Source organism: Hyla sarda, chromosome 1 (genome assembly GCF_029499605.1).
Source record: "Hyla sarda isolate aHylSar1 chromosome 1, aHylSar1.hap1, whole genome shotgun sequence".
In the NCBI taxonomy this organism is placed as follows: domain Eukaryota; kingdom Metazoa; phylum Chordata; class Amphibia; order Anura; family Hylidae; genus Hyla; species Hyla sarda.
In genome coordinates, this window is record NC_079189.1 from 585,243,304 (window position 1) to 585,256,382 (window position 13,079).

Consider the following 13,079-nt stretch of genomic DNA (forward strand, 5'->3'; position numbering starts at 1 on the left):
GGCGATTTTAGAAACACCACCTCCCCGAACTCCATTTACAGTGGGCACTAATGAGATTGCGTGAATGCGTCCTATAATGGTAGACATAGGGCGTCTTAATGAAGCCATTAAACTGGAGGAATTAATATATTTAGTTAGTAGGTGTACTGTTTCCGAATGATGGCGAGTTAAATACGTCCTATAATGGTAGTCATAGGGAGACTTAATGAAGCCATTAAACTCTAGGAATTAATAATAGGTAGCTAGTAGTTGACGGCAGGTTAATAAAAAAAGAATCTCAAATATCACAATCCAAAAATCACATGAAAAGATAACAATGTAAACTGAAATATAAAAATTTGGGAAATAAAGTAAATATTTTAGAAAATGTATGATGATAATTAGGGAAGAGAGTATCGAATCTGACAAATCGGAATTCATTACAAATTTCAGGTAAAATTAGATTTGCAACGAATGCGAATATCGCCACTATTCGATCACATGAATCGCTTCATTAAACTCCATTTGGTGCGGTCCAGGCTCCAGAGCATCTAAAATGGCAGATCCTCATGTGAAGACATAGGGCAAGGAATCCTGGGAAGGCGGGAACAAGGGTTGGCGGGATGACCCTGAATCACATGCTGCATGCAGCCTATCAGCAACCAGCCACCCCTGTGATGTCACAGCCCTATATAATCGGCAGCCATATTATAGCCAGTCACTTCAGCCATTTATTGCAGAGAGAGAGAGAGGGACAGACAGCAGTGTTTGTTGCACAGTGCACAGAAAAGCATTTTACAGCAGCAATTCACCTCCCAGTCCCAGGGTAGACCACCTGCTTTACGGCAGCCTACCTTCCCGGGAGGCAGCGGAACAGGAGTTCCTGGAGTTGGCGACAGTCAATCAGTGCGAACTGTTGTTGGAAAATCAGTTACTCAGTGGTGTGACAGTTTTTCATCAAGCATCCGGAAGAGGTTAACATAGCCACATGCAAGATATGTCGGCAGAAGGTGAAGCGTGGCCAGGGTCCCTATGTTGGCACTATGGCCCTGCGTCAACATATGCTTTGCCACTATAAAGCGGCCTGGGAGAACCGTGGCTCCGATGTGGTGCACACAGCCCCCTGTTTCAGCCAGCCAAGGCTCCACCACCTCAGAAGGAGGGTATGACACACAGCTCCCTTTGTCTGTCACCCCAGATGCTCCTGCTCCTCCTACTTTTTGTCAGTCATTCCGCCAGCAATCCATCGGCAAAGCCATGTCCAAGAGACAACAGTATGCGCCCACTCATCCAACGGTGCAGAAGCTGAATGTGCTCCTGTCCAAGTTGCAGGTGCTGTAGTCCCTCCCTTTTCAAGTGGTGGACTCTGCACCTTTCAGAGAACTGATGGCTTGTGGCAAGCCGAGGTGGAGAGTCCCAAGCAGTCATTTCTTTGCGAAGAAGGCAGTACCAGCCCTGCACAATTTTGTGGAACAGAAGGTGGGCCAGTCCTTTAGCCTGTCAGTGTGTACCAAAGTGCACGGCAGCGCCGACGTGTGAAGCTGTACCTTTGGTCAGGGACATAACATGTCCTTGGCCACATGAGCCCTTGGGGGCTGAACTGGAGGAGGAGGGGCACAGTGGAGCAAAGTTTACGTTTCGTGAGATGGGTGGTTTTTATAGTCATCTGACAGGAGAGGAAGAGCAGGAGCAGACAGAGGAACTTGAGGATTATAAGGAATACAAGACAGAGGACCCAGACACACCGTGGGAGTATGCAGTGAAGATGGAGGCAGGGAGTCCCTCCGAGTCACTTGCACAAATGGCATGATACATGCTCACTTGCTTGTGTAGTGACCGCCGATTATTGTCACCATTCGGCAGCGGGATGACTTCTGGCTCTCCACCTTATTGGACCCTCGCTACCAGGCCAAAATGGGGGCCTTTTTAAGCACCCACTGAGAGGAAAGACAAACTGACCTACTACAGAGAAATCCTACATAGTCAGTTGGCCGATGCCTATCTGTGCCATCGTCCATCCTCTCGCAGGTCTGACTCAGGGTGCCCTCTGCGCTCACCTTCCACTGTCATGGCTGCTGGGAGGGGTGGGGTAGCAGAAACAGTACCAGCTCCATAAGCAGCAGCCTGAGTCTACAGTCGCTATTGAGTAGCTTTCTTCACCCGCATAGTGAAGCAATTCATCAGCAGCAGGTAGACATGGAGCAGGACCTGAACAAGCAGGTGGTGGCATACCTTGACATGCCCATGCCAACACACCTTGAAGATCTGCTGGACTTCTGGGCAGTCAAACTTTATTTGTGGGCACAACAAGCAGAGTTTGCTCTGGAAAAGCTGTCCTGCTCGGCCAGTAGTGTGCCATCAAAGCGAGTGTTTAGTGCAGCGGGGGCCATAGTCACCCCAAGGAGAACTCATCTGTCCATGAAAAATGTGGAGAGACTGTGAAGATGAATCAGGCATGGATCAGCCAGGATTTCCACCCACCAACGCCTGATGCATCATGGTAGATTGACCATGGTGCCACACCAACACTTCACAAATATGGATAGTGCCAAACAGATTTAAGGCGCTGCTCCCCAGTTACAGACATTCCTTGCCATCAGACCACAAGTAAGTATTGAGGATATGCATTATGTAAAACTTAACTTTTAATAATATTTTTAGGATAAAATATTTGCACTTACTTTTTTCAATCAAACAAAAGTAAAGGTGTGCAAAAAACACCATGTGCCACCTACACCACCAAGTATTGATGTGATGCAAAGACCTCTAAAAGGTGGAAAGGAACAACGTATGGTCCATTGTAAACGGTGGGGGTAAAAACTTCCCCTGTAAGTCCCTACTCTCGCATTATTAATTCCCTTCTTGGCAAGTCTTACTCGCCCTAAAAGGGCGGCCCTACACAGGAACCTCTTCCTATTTCCACCTACAAACACTGCCATTTCCCAGGGTTTTTAGGTGGAAATAGAGAGAGTTTCCTGTGCGGGGCCCCCCTTTTTAGGTTGAGTAACACTTGCCAAGAAGGGAATTAATAGGGCGAGAGTAGGGCCTTACAGGGGAAGTTTTAACCCACCACTTGCTACAATGGACAATACGTTGTTCCCTTCCACCTTTTCGAGGAAAGTGTTACTTGTCTTAAAAAGGGCAGCTCAACATAGGAACAGATCCCTATTTCCACCTAAAAACCCTGGGAAATGGCAGTGTTTATAGGTGGAAATAGGGAGAGGTTCCTGTGTGGGGCCGCCCTTTTTAGGTCGAGTAACACTTGCCAAGAAGGGAATTAATAATGCGAGGGTAGGGCCTTACAAGGAAGTTTTTAACCCCACCGGTTACAATGGACCATTCGTTGTTCCCTTACACCTTTTAGAGGACTTTGCATCACATCATTACTTGGTGGTGTAGGTGGCATATGATGTTTTTTTGCACACTCTTCCTTTTGTTTGATTTAAAAAAAAAATTGGGTCCATATATTTTATCCTAAGAATATTATTAAAAGTTAAGTTTTACGAAATGCATATCCTCAATACTTACTTGTGCACACTAACACGTTTACAAAAGAGACTGTTTTCTTCTGCCTACCTGCCTCAGCTACTATTCCAATCCTGCCCCCCGCCTGATGCCACACATCTGATGCCAAGTTCTCCTTTTTTCACACACCTTCGTCACCGGGTACTGGTATTGCCACCCACCGCACCACTGTGGGCCCTTTGTTTGTGGAGTGTGTATAGAACCTGGGCGCGTTTTTCTGAAGTGTTAAAGTCCTGGACATTCAGGGTGACTAGCTTAATATCAGGTGCCATGATGAGGGGGAGTCTATGAGGTCAGCTTACCAGCAGTGTCACAGAGGTCCAGAGTGTCCAATCCACAAGTCTCCAAAGCATTACGAGGGAGGATCCTAGAAAAATGAAGAAAAGAGAGATAGTCAGGGGAAGAGAAACAAAACAGGGCGAAGCAAAGAGTAGCCATAAGAAAATGGATACTAGGGGTCTAGTGAGAAGGGCCATAAGGGCCAGTGTCAGGATTGGGTCCAGCCCAATCGTGGTACTAGTGGGGGACAACATGGAAGAAGTGCCAGAAATGAGGGTTGCATCGGCGCAAGGGAAAACATATATCTCACATTCACAAAGCCGGGTGCAAGGTTGGCAGTAAAAGGTATCTCCATAGCAAAAGAGGTAAGGCACATAAACAATTTAAGAACAATTACTGTCCCGGGGCACATATAGGGCGGGAGGCAGTAACAAAAAATAATGGTAAGTATATCATGGCAGGGCATCAATGTAGAACTACAATAATAAAAGACGTCTCTTAAAGGGGTACTGCGCCCCTAGACATCTTATCCCCTATCCAAGGATAGGGGATGAGATGTCTGATCGCAGGGGTCCCGCTGCTAGGGACTCCCGCGATCTCTCCTGCAGCCCCCGAGTCATCAGCTCTCCGGAGCTAAGTTTGCTCCGTGGCTGATGACAGGGGCTGGCGGTTCGTGACATCATGGATCCACCCCCTCATTCAGTCACTCCCCGCCCCCTTAATGAAAGTCTATGGGAGGGGGCGTGGTAACAGCCCATTTGTAGTTGATTTGGGCGTTCTGTAGCCTGAGACGAAGTGGCTTGAGGGCAGCTCTCAGCCTGAGGGTGTGCAGAGAGAGGTCAGGGTAGAGATAGATTGGGGAACCATTGTAGGTGAGATGTTTCAGGTTTCTGGCTCTCCGCATAATTTCATCCTTTACCAGGAAGTGGTGCACCCTACAAATTACATCTCGTGGTCTCGCAGGATCGGGACTTTTTGCTTTCAGAGCGCGATGGGCTCTATCCAGTTCCAAAGGAGAGTCAGGAGTTTTCTGTAGGATTTTATTGAAGATTTTCTGTAAGGTATTAACATGATCTTGAGGAAGGACTGATTCAGGTAGACCCTTGCGTCTAATATTGTTTCGTCTATTTCTATTGTCCAAGTTGTCTAGTTGGTCCACCATTGCAGATTGATGGATAGAAATAGATTTTGTGCTGTTGTTAAGAGAGTGGAGTTGGACGGACACAGAGGTACGAAATTCTTCTTAGTCATGTACACGGTCTTTAAGTTGCGACACTTCCTTTTTAACGCGTTTGAGATCTCGTCTCCAGGCTGTCTGAAGATCTGAGGCAAGGGTTTGCATGTCAGACTTAGTTGGTAGTAAAACCAATAAAGCTTGGTGTTCAGGGAAGCGTTTTAGAGTGTTAGTAGCCGCTTCAGGTGTAGGCAGATTAGGGTACACTGAGGAGCGGGTCAGGGTGTGAGAGCGTGGTAACGGCATAGTGGACACCTTCTTCCAGTAAGGGTGTCATCAGAGGAAGGATGGTCTGATTTTGAGGGGTCAGATGGAGGCAATTTACGCAGAGTTCAAAACAATGTTTTTTTTTTTGCAAGGGGGCTCGCACCCCAGTATTCAGGGGTATCACAGAATCCTGAGAGCCTCCATTAGAGTCAGAGTCCATTACTGCTGACCAGTCGGTCACATCTTGGGCTGGAGGACCCGGGACCGGAGTTAGAGAATTGGTATTAGAGGCATAAGCAGGTGTATTCAGGGCTGGAGGGTCAGGAATAGCAAAATATTGTTTGCGGGTAGAAGTCTCCCTAGGCCTCTTTTCTGGAAGCGGGGTAGCCGCTATGGCAGCATAAGAGGGTGAGCTGGGAGAGTGCACTGATATTAGCTGTGTGGAGGTTGGCACAAACATAGTGGGAGATATACTGGGTGACGTGCTTATGGTCTGAAACAGGGTCTCTCACAGCGTTACTGGTTCCTTTCACACCACTCAGCAGGAGAGTGGGAGCTGTGGACGGTGGTGGGGATGTTAGGGGAGCAGGTGAGGAGGTTGTCTCTATGCTTGCCCCCTTGGCAGCAGAGGGGCCTGCACTCCCATGCTGTGATGGAGAAAGCAGGGAGGAGGCCGTTCTCTGTGTTGTGGCGCCATACCATAGTGCTGCAGTGGCGCGCAGGTCTGATGATGCCGGAGCCGGCGAGCGGTGCGGATCGCGCTGCGGGAGAGCAGCTCAGAGGTGGCGGCTGAGTGAGTCATGTTTGAAGCCAAAGCAGGCAGTGTTGGCTGCGATGCGGCCATAGCAAAGAGTGGCTACAAGGTGTGGTCAGTGGGCAAAAGAGCAGGTGCGGTCACTGGCAGTAATGGCGGCCAAGGGGATAAGGGCCGCGGTGCAGTTGTGGGGTTTGGAGGGGCTCTAAAGTATGCGGCGATCCCTCCGGACAGGTTTCCGGGTGCAGGGGAAGATGATTTTTGTGGTATTCCCTTATTTCTGCCTCCCATAGCAGTCAAAAGTGCCAATTAGTCATTGGCCCTGCAGGAGCTCCTACGCCGTACTGCTCATTCCTAGCGAGCCAAGCCATGCCCCCCCCCCCACCTGTAACTTTTTTTTCTAAGAGTCTCCTCTGTCCTCCACTCGTTACATGTACTAAAGGCCCCTGTTTGAACTTGTTATCAGTATAAAAGACACCTGTCCACAAGCTCAAACAGTCACAACCTCAAAAACTCCACTATGGCCAAGACCAAAGAGCTGTTGAAGGACACCAGAAACAAAATTGTAGACCTGCACCAGACTGGGAAGACTGAATCTGCAATAGGCAAGCAGCTTGGAGTGAAGAAATCAACAGTGGGAGCAATTATTAGAAAATGGAAGACATACAAGACCACTGATAATCTCCCTCGATCTGGGGCTCCATGCAAGATCTCACCCCTTGGTGTCAAAATGATCACAAGAACGGTGAGCAAAAATCACAGAACCACACGGAGGGACCTAGTGAATGATCTGCAGAGAGCTGGGACCAAAGTAAGTCACTATGCCACCAGGGACTCAAATCATACAGTGCTAGACGTGTCCCCCTGCTTAAGCCAGTACATGTCCGGGCCCGTCTGAAGTTTGCTAGAGAGCATTTGGTTGATCCAGAAGAGTATTGGTAGAATTTTATATGGTCAGATGAAACCAAAGTAGATCTGTTTGGTAAAAACTCAACTCATCGTGTTTGGAGGAGAAAGAATGCTGAGTTGCAACCAAAGAACTCCATACATACTGTTAAGCATAGCGGTGGAAACATCATACTTTGGGGCTGTTTTTCTGCAAAGGGACCAGGTCGGCTGATATTTCAGCATCACAATGATCCCAAACACACCACCTGGGCAACAAAGGAGTGGCTTCGTAAGAAGCATTTCAAGGTCTTGGAGTGGCCTAGCCAGTCTCTAGATCTTAACCCCACAGTAAACCTTTGAATGGAGTTGAAAGTCCATGTTGCCCAGCGACAGCCCCAAAACATCACTGCTCTAGAGGAGATCTGAATGGAGGAATGGGCCAAAATACCAGCAACAGTGTGTGAAAACCTTGTGAAGACTTAAGAAAACATTTGACCTGTGCCATTGCCAACAAAGGGTATATAATAAAATATTGAGATGAACTTTTGTTATTGACCAAATACTTATTTTCCACCATAATTAGCAAATAAATTCTTAAAAAATCAGACAATGTGATTTTTTTTCTCATTTTGTCTCTCATAGTTGAGGTATACCTATGATGAAAATTACAGACCTCTCTTATATTTTTAAGTGGGAGAACTTGCACAATTGGTGGCTGACTAAATACTTTTTTGCCCCACTGTAAACATATCTGGTATCGCCGCGTATGTAAATGTTCGAACTATTAAAATATAATGTTAATAAACCGCACAGTGAATAACACCAATGTAAAAAATACCAAATTCCAGAATTGCGTATTTTTGGTCACTTCATATTGCGTATAAAAAATAAAAAAGATTAAAAAGTCCATTCAAACACAAATGGTACCAATAAAAACTAAAGATCATGGCTCAAAAAATGAGCCCTTATACATCCTCGTTTACAGGGTCAGAAGAGGACAATTTTAAGCAAACTCATTTTCTTACAAAAAGTTTTTTATTTTTTTTTTAAGTAGTAAAATTAAATAAAACTGGTTATCATTGTACAGTGGAGATCAAAAGTTTGGGCACCTCAGGTAAAAATTTGTATTAATGTGCATAAAGAAGCCAAGGAAAGATGGAAAAAACTCCAAAAGGCATCAAATTACAGATTAGACATTCTTATAATATGTCAACAAAAGTTAGATTTTATTTCCATCATTTACACTTTCAAAATAACAGAAAACAAAAAAATGTCATCTGCTAAAGTTTGGGCACCCTGCAGAATTTATAGCATGCACTGCCCCCTTTGCAAAGCTGAGACCTGCCAGTGTCATGGATTGTTCTCAATCATCATCTGGGAAGACCAGGTGATGTCAATCAAGACTCATCTGACCTTGCCCCAACAATCAGCACCATGGGTTCTTCTAAGCAGTTATCTAGAAATCTGAAACTGAAAATAGTTGATACAAAGTTATAGTTCACAAAGCTGTCAATATCCTCTGTTCTGAATGTAATTAAGAAATGGCAGTCATCAGGAACAGTGGAAGTTAAAGCAAGATCTGGAAGACCAAGAAAAATATCAGACAGAACAGCTTGCAGGATTGTGAGAAAAACAATTCAAACCCCTCGTTTGACTGCATAATCCCTCCAGAAAGATCTGACAGACACTGGAGTTGTGGTACACTATTCCACCACAAAGAGATACTTGTACAAATATGGTCTTCATGGAAGAGTCATCAGAAGAAAACCTCTTCTACATCCTCACCACAAAAATCACCATTTGAACTTTGCAAATGAACATATAGACAAGCCTGATGCATTTTGGAAACAAGTTCTGTGGACCAATGAGGTTAAAATTTAACTTTTTGGCCGGAATGAGCAAAGGTACGTTTGGAGAAGAAGGGGAACATAATTTAATGAAAAGAACCTCTGTCCAACTGTTAACCCCTTAAGGACGCAGGACGTAAATGTACATCCTGGTGCGGTGGTACTTAACGCACCAGGACGTACATTTATGTCCTGTACATAACCGCGGGCATCGAAGCGATGCCCGGGTCTTACGCGGCGGATTCCGGCTGCTGATCGCAGCCAGGGACCCGCTGGCAATGGCCGACGCCCGCGATCTCGCGGACGTCCGCCATTAACCCCTCAGATGCTGGGATCAATACAGATCCCGGCATTTGCGGCAGTACGCGATTTCAATGAATGATCTGATTGCCCGCAGCGCTGCTCCGTGGAACCGATCATTCAGAACGCCGCACGGAGGTCCCCTCACCTGCCTCTGTCCGGCTCCTATCGTCTTCTGCTCTGGTCTGAGATCGAGCAGACTAGAGCAGAAGATGACCGATAACACTGATCTGTTCTATGTCCTATACATAGAACAGATCAGTATTAGCAATCATGGTATTGCTATGAATAGTCCCCTATGGGGACTATTCAAGTGTAAAAATAAATGTAAAAAAAATTTAAAATTAAAAGTAAAAAAAAAGTGAAAAATCCCCTCCCCCAATAAAAAAGTAAAATGTCCGTTTTTTCCTATTTTACCCCCAAAAAGCATAAAAAATAAACTTAATAGACATATCGCTGTGTGCGTAAATGTCCAAACTATTAAAATAAAATGTTAATGATTCCGTATGGTGAACGGCGTGAACTTAAAAAAAAAAAAAAAAAGTCCAAAATTGCTGCTTTTTTAATACATTTTATTAAAAAAAATTATAAAAAATGTATTAAAAGTTTTTTATATGCAATTGTGGTATCAAAAAAAAGTAAAGATCATGGCGCAAAAAATTAGCCCTCATACCGCCGCTTATACGGAAAAATGAAAAAGTTATAAGTCATCAAAATAAAGGGATTATAAACGTACTAATTTGGTTAAAAAGTTTGTGATTTTTTTTAAGCACAACAATAATAGAAAAGTATGTAATAATGGGTATCATTTTAATCGTATTTACCCTCAGAATAAAGAACACACATCATTTTTACCGTAAATTATACGGCGTGAAAACGAAACCTTCCAAAATTAGCAAAATTGCGCTTTTCTTTTTAATTTCCCCACAAAAATTGTGTTTTTTGGTTGCGCCATACATTTTATGATATAATGAGTTATGTCATTACAAAGGACAACTGGTCATGCAAAAAACAAGCCCTCATACTAGTCTGGCGATGAAAATATAAAAGAGTCATGATTTTTAGAAGGCGAGGAGGAAAAAACGAAAACGTAAAAATTAAATTTTCTGAGTCCTTAAGGCCAAAATGGGCTGAGTCCTTAAAGGGTTAAGCATGGGGGTGGATCAATCATGCTTTGGGGTTGTATTGTAGTCAGTGGCATAGGGAACATCTCAGAAGTAGAAGGAAAAATGGATTCAATAAAATTTCAGCAAATTTTGAATGCTAACTTGATGCCATCTGTGAAAAAGCTGAAGTTAAAGAGAGGATGGCTTCTACAAATGGATAATGATCCTAAACACACCTCGAAATCCACGGGGGATTACATCAAGAGGCGTAAACTGAAGGTTTTGCCATGGCCTTCACAATCTCCTGACCTCAACATAATTGAAAATCTATGGATAGACCTTAAAAGAGCAGTGCGTGACAGACAGCCCAGAAATCTCAAAGAACTGGAAGACTTTTGTAAGGAAGAATGGGCAAAGATACCTCAAACGAGAATTGAAAGACTATTCGCTGGCTACAAAAAGCGTTTACAAGCTGTGATACTTGCCAAAGGGGGCAGTACAAGATATTAACTCTGCAGGGTGCCCAAACTTTTGCAGACGCCATTTTTTATTTTCTGTTATTTTGAAACTGTAAATGATGGAAATAAAATCTAACTTTTATTGACATATTATAAGAATGTCTAATCTGTAATTTGATGCCTTTTGGATATTTTTCCATCTTTCCTTGGCTTCTTTATGCACATTAATACAAATTTTTACCTGGGGTGCCCAAACTTTTGATCCCCACTGTGTGTATCTACAGAATAGAGATAATAGCCCTCATTTACTAAGCTAATACGGGATAGTTATTTTGGCACATAATATCTGCGCCAGTCTGTGACAGTGTGAGCCAGGAGAATGCAACAAACTTGACATTGTGTTGTGAAAAGCCAAAAAAGGGTGTGTGGTCTGTCACATAAGGGGAGTGTCATCCCAAAAAGGGGCGTGGTTTCACAACCCAACCTATTTTCTATTGAATTATCAGAAAATCCTGTGAATAAATGGCTGGAAATTTCCACCTAGAAATAGCTGGTCAGAAAATGTTCCCGACTTGTAAATATGTGAATCCCCATAGTAAATAGAGAGGAATCCTGCAAGGGGGCCATTGTGTCAGTTCAACAGTAAAGTGCACAGCATAGACACAAAACCCCCCTAAAGTTGCTAAATTTGGGGGTTTTATTTTCAATTTCACCCCACAAATTATTATTATTATTATATTTTTTTTTATTTTTTTTTGGGGGGGGGGGGTCACTTTGCTGTAAATTTTGTGGTAAAATTAGTAATGGGTAATTGGTCCCACAAGCAACAAGTCCTCATATGGCTCTCTAGATGGAAGATTGAAAGGCGAGGAGGAAAAAATTAGACTGCAAAAATGAAAAATGTCTGCATCATTAAAGGGGTATTCCAGGCCAAAACTTTTTTTTATATATCAACTGGCTCCGGAAAGTTAAACAAATTTGTAAATTACTTTGATTAAAAAATCTTAATCCTTCCAATAGTTACTAGCTTCTGAAGTTGAGTTGTTGTTTTCTGTCTAACTGCTCTCTGATGACTCACATCCCGGGACGTGACATCATCAATGAGCAGTTAGACAGAAAACTTCAGAAGCTAATAACTATTGGAAGGATTAAGATTTTTTAATAGAAGTAATTTACAAATCTGTTTAACTTTCCGGAGCCAGTTGATATATATATATATATAAAAAGTTTTTGCCTGGAATACCCCTTTAAAGTGTCTCTGTCATATCACAGAAAAATAAAATTCTTATATATGTTGCTCAGTCATGTTGCTCGGTCATGCAGATGCCTTACATGTCTTTTTTATGTGTTTAGCGTCTGTCTGTATTTGGCTCAGAAATCCGTCTGTCCTGCTGATCACTAATTCTGACATCCACTGCTCAGGAAGGGGCATTTTTGAGGAGGGCACTGAGCTCGCCCTCACTCACCATGCATTCACTTCCTCCCTGAGTCTGCTGTGCTGGGTCTCTCCATCCAATCACTGCAGGCTACTCTGTTTTTATGCTGCAGACGGATAGGACAGGAGTGAGCACAGAGGAAGGTTAGTCCTGGACTTTATCCCTGCTGGTGCTTCAGCTGGGACAAAGATGATGCTGCAAGATTATGTTCTGGATGGTATGGGGGCCCACTACAAGTTTTTTAATAAGCCATGATTTCTGTAAATAGGAGATACATTTGTATTTAAAAATAAAGGGTAATGTTTTGCCAAGCAGTGTCCATTTAACCCCTTAAAGGGGTACTCCGCCCCTAGACATCTTATCCCCTATCCAAAGGATAGGGGATAAGATGTCTGATCGCCGGGGTCCTGCTGCTGGGGAGCCCCGGGATCACCGCTGCGGCACCCCGCTCTGTGCATAATGACGGGCGATACAGGGGACGGAGCAGCGTGACGTCATGGCTCCGCCCCTCATGACATCACGACCCGCCCCCTTTTTGCAAGTTTATGGCAGGGGGCTTGACGACCGCCACGCCCCCTCCCATAGACTTGTATTGAGGGGGGCAGGCCGTGACATCACGAGGGGTGGAGCCGTGACGTAACGATGCTCCGGCCCCTGTATTGCCTGTAAATACGTGCAGAGCGAACTCGCTCTGCGCAGTAATGATAGCACGGTGCCGCAGCGGCGATCCCGGGGCTCCCCAGCAGCGGGACCGTGGTGATCTGACATCTTATCCCCTATCCTTTGGATAGGGGATAAGATGTCTAGGGGTGGAGTACCCCTTTAAGGACATGTGCCCTAAATGTACGGCGATGCATAGTGCCACTTCACGCACAGCGCCGTACCTTTACGGCGGCTGTCAGCAGCCGCAGACCCGCCGGTAATGGCAGACATCAGCGATCGCACTGATGTCTGCCATTAACCCCTCAGATGCCGTGATCAATAGAAGATCACGGCATCAGCGGCAGTGCGGCACTTAAAATGGCTGATCTGATCGCCCACGGCACTGCCGCGGGGATCAGATCTG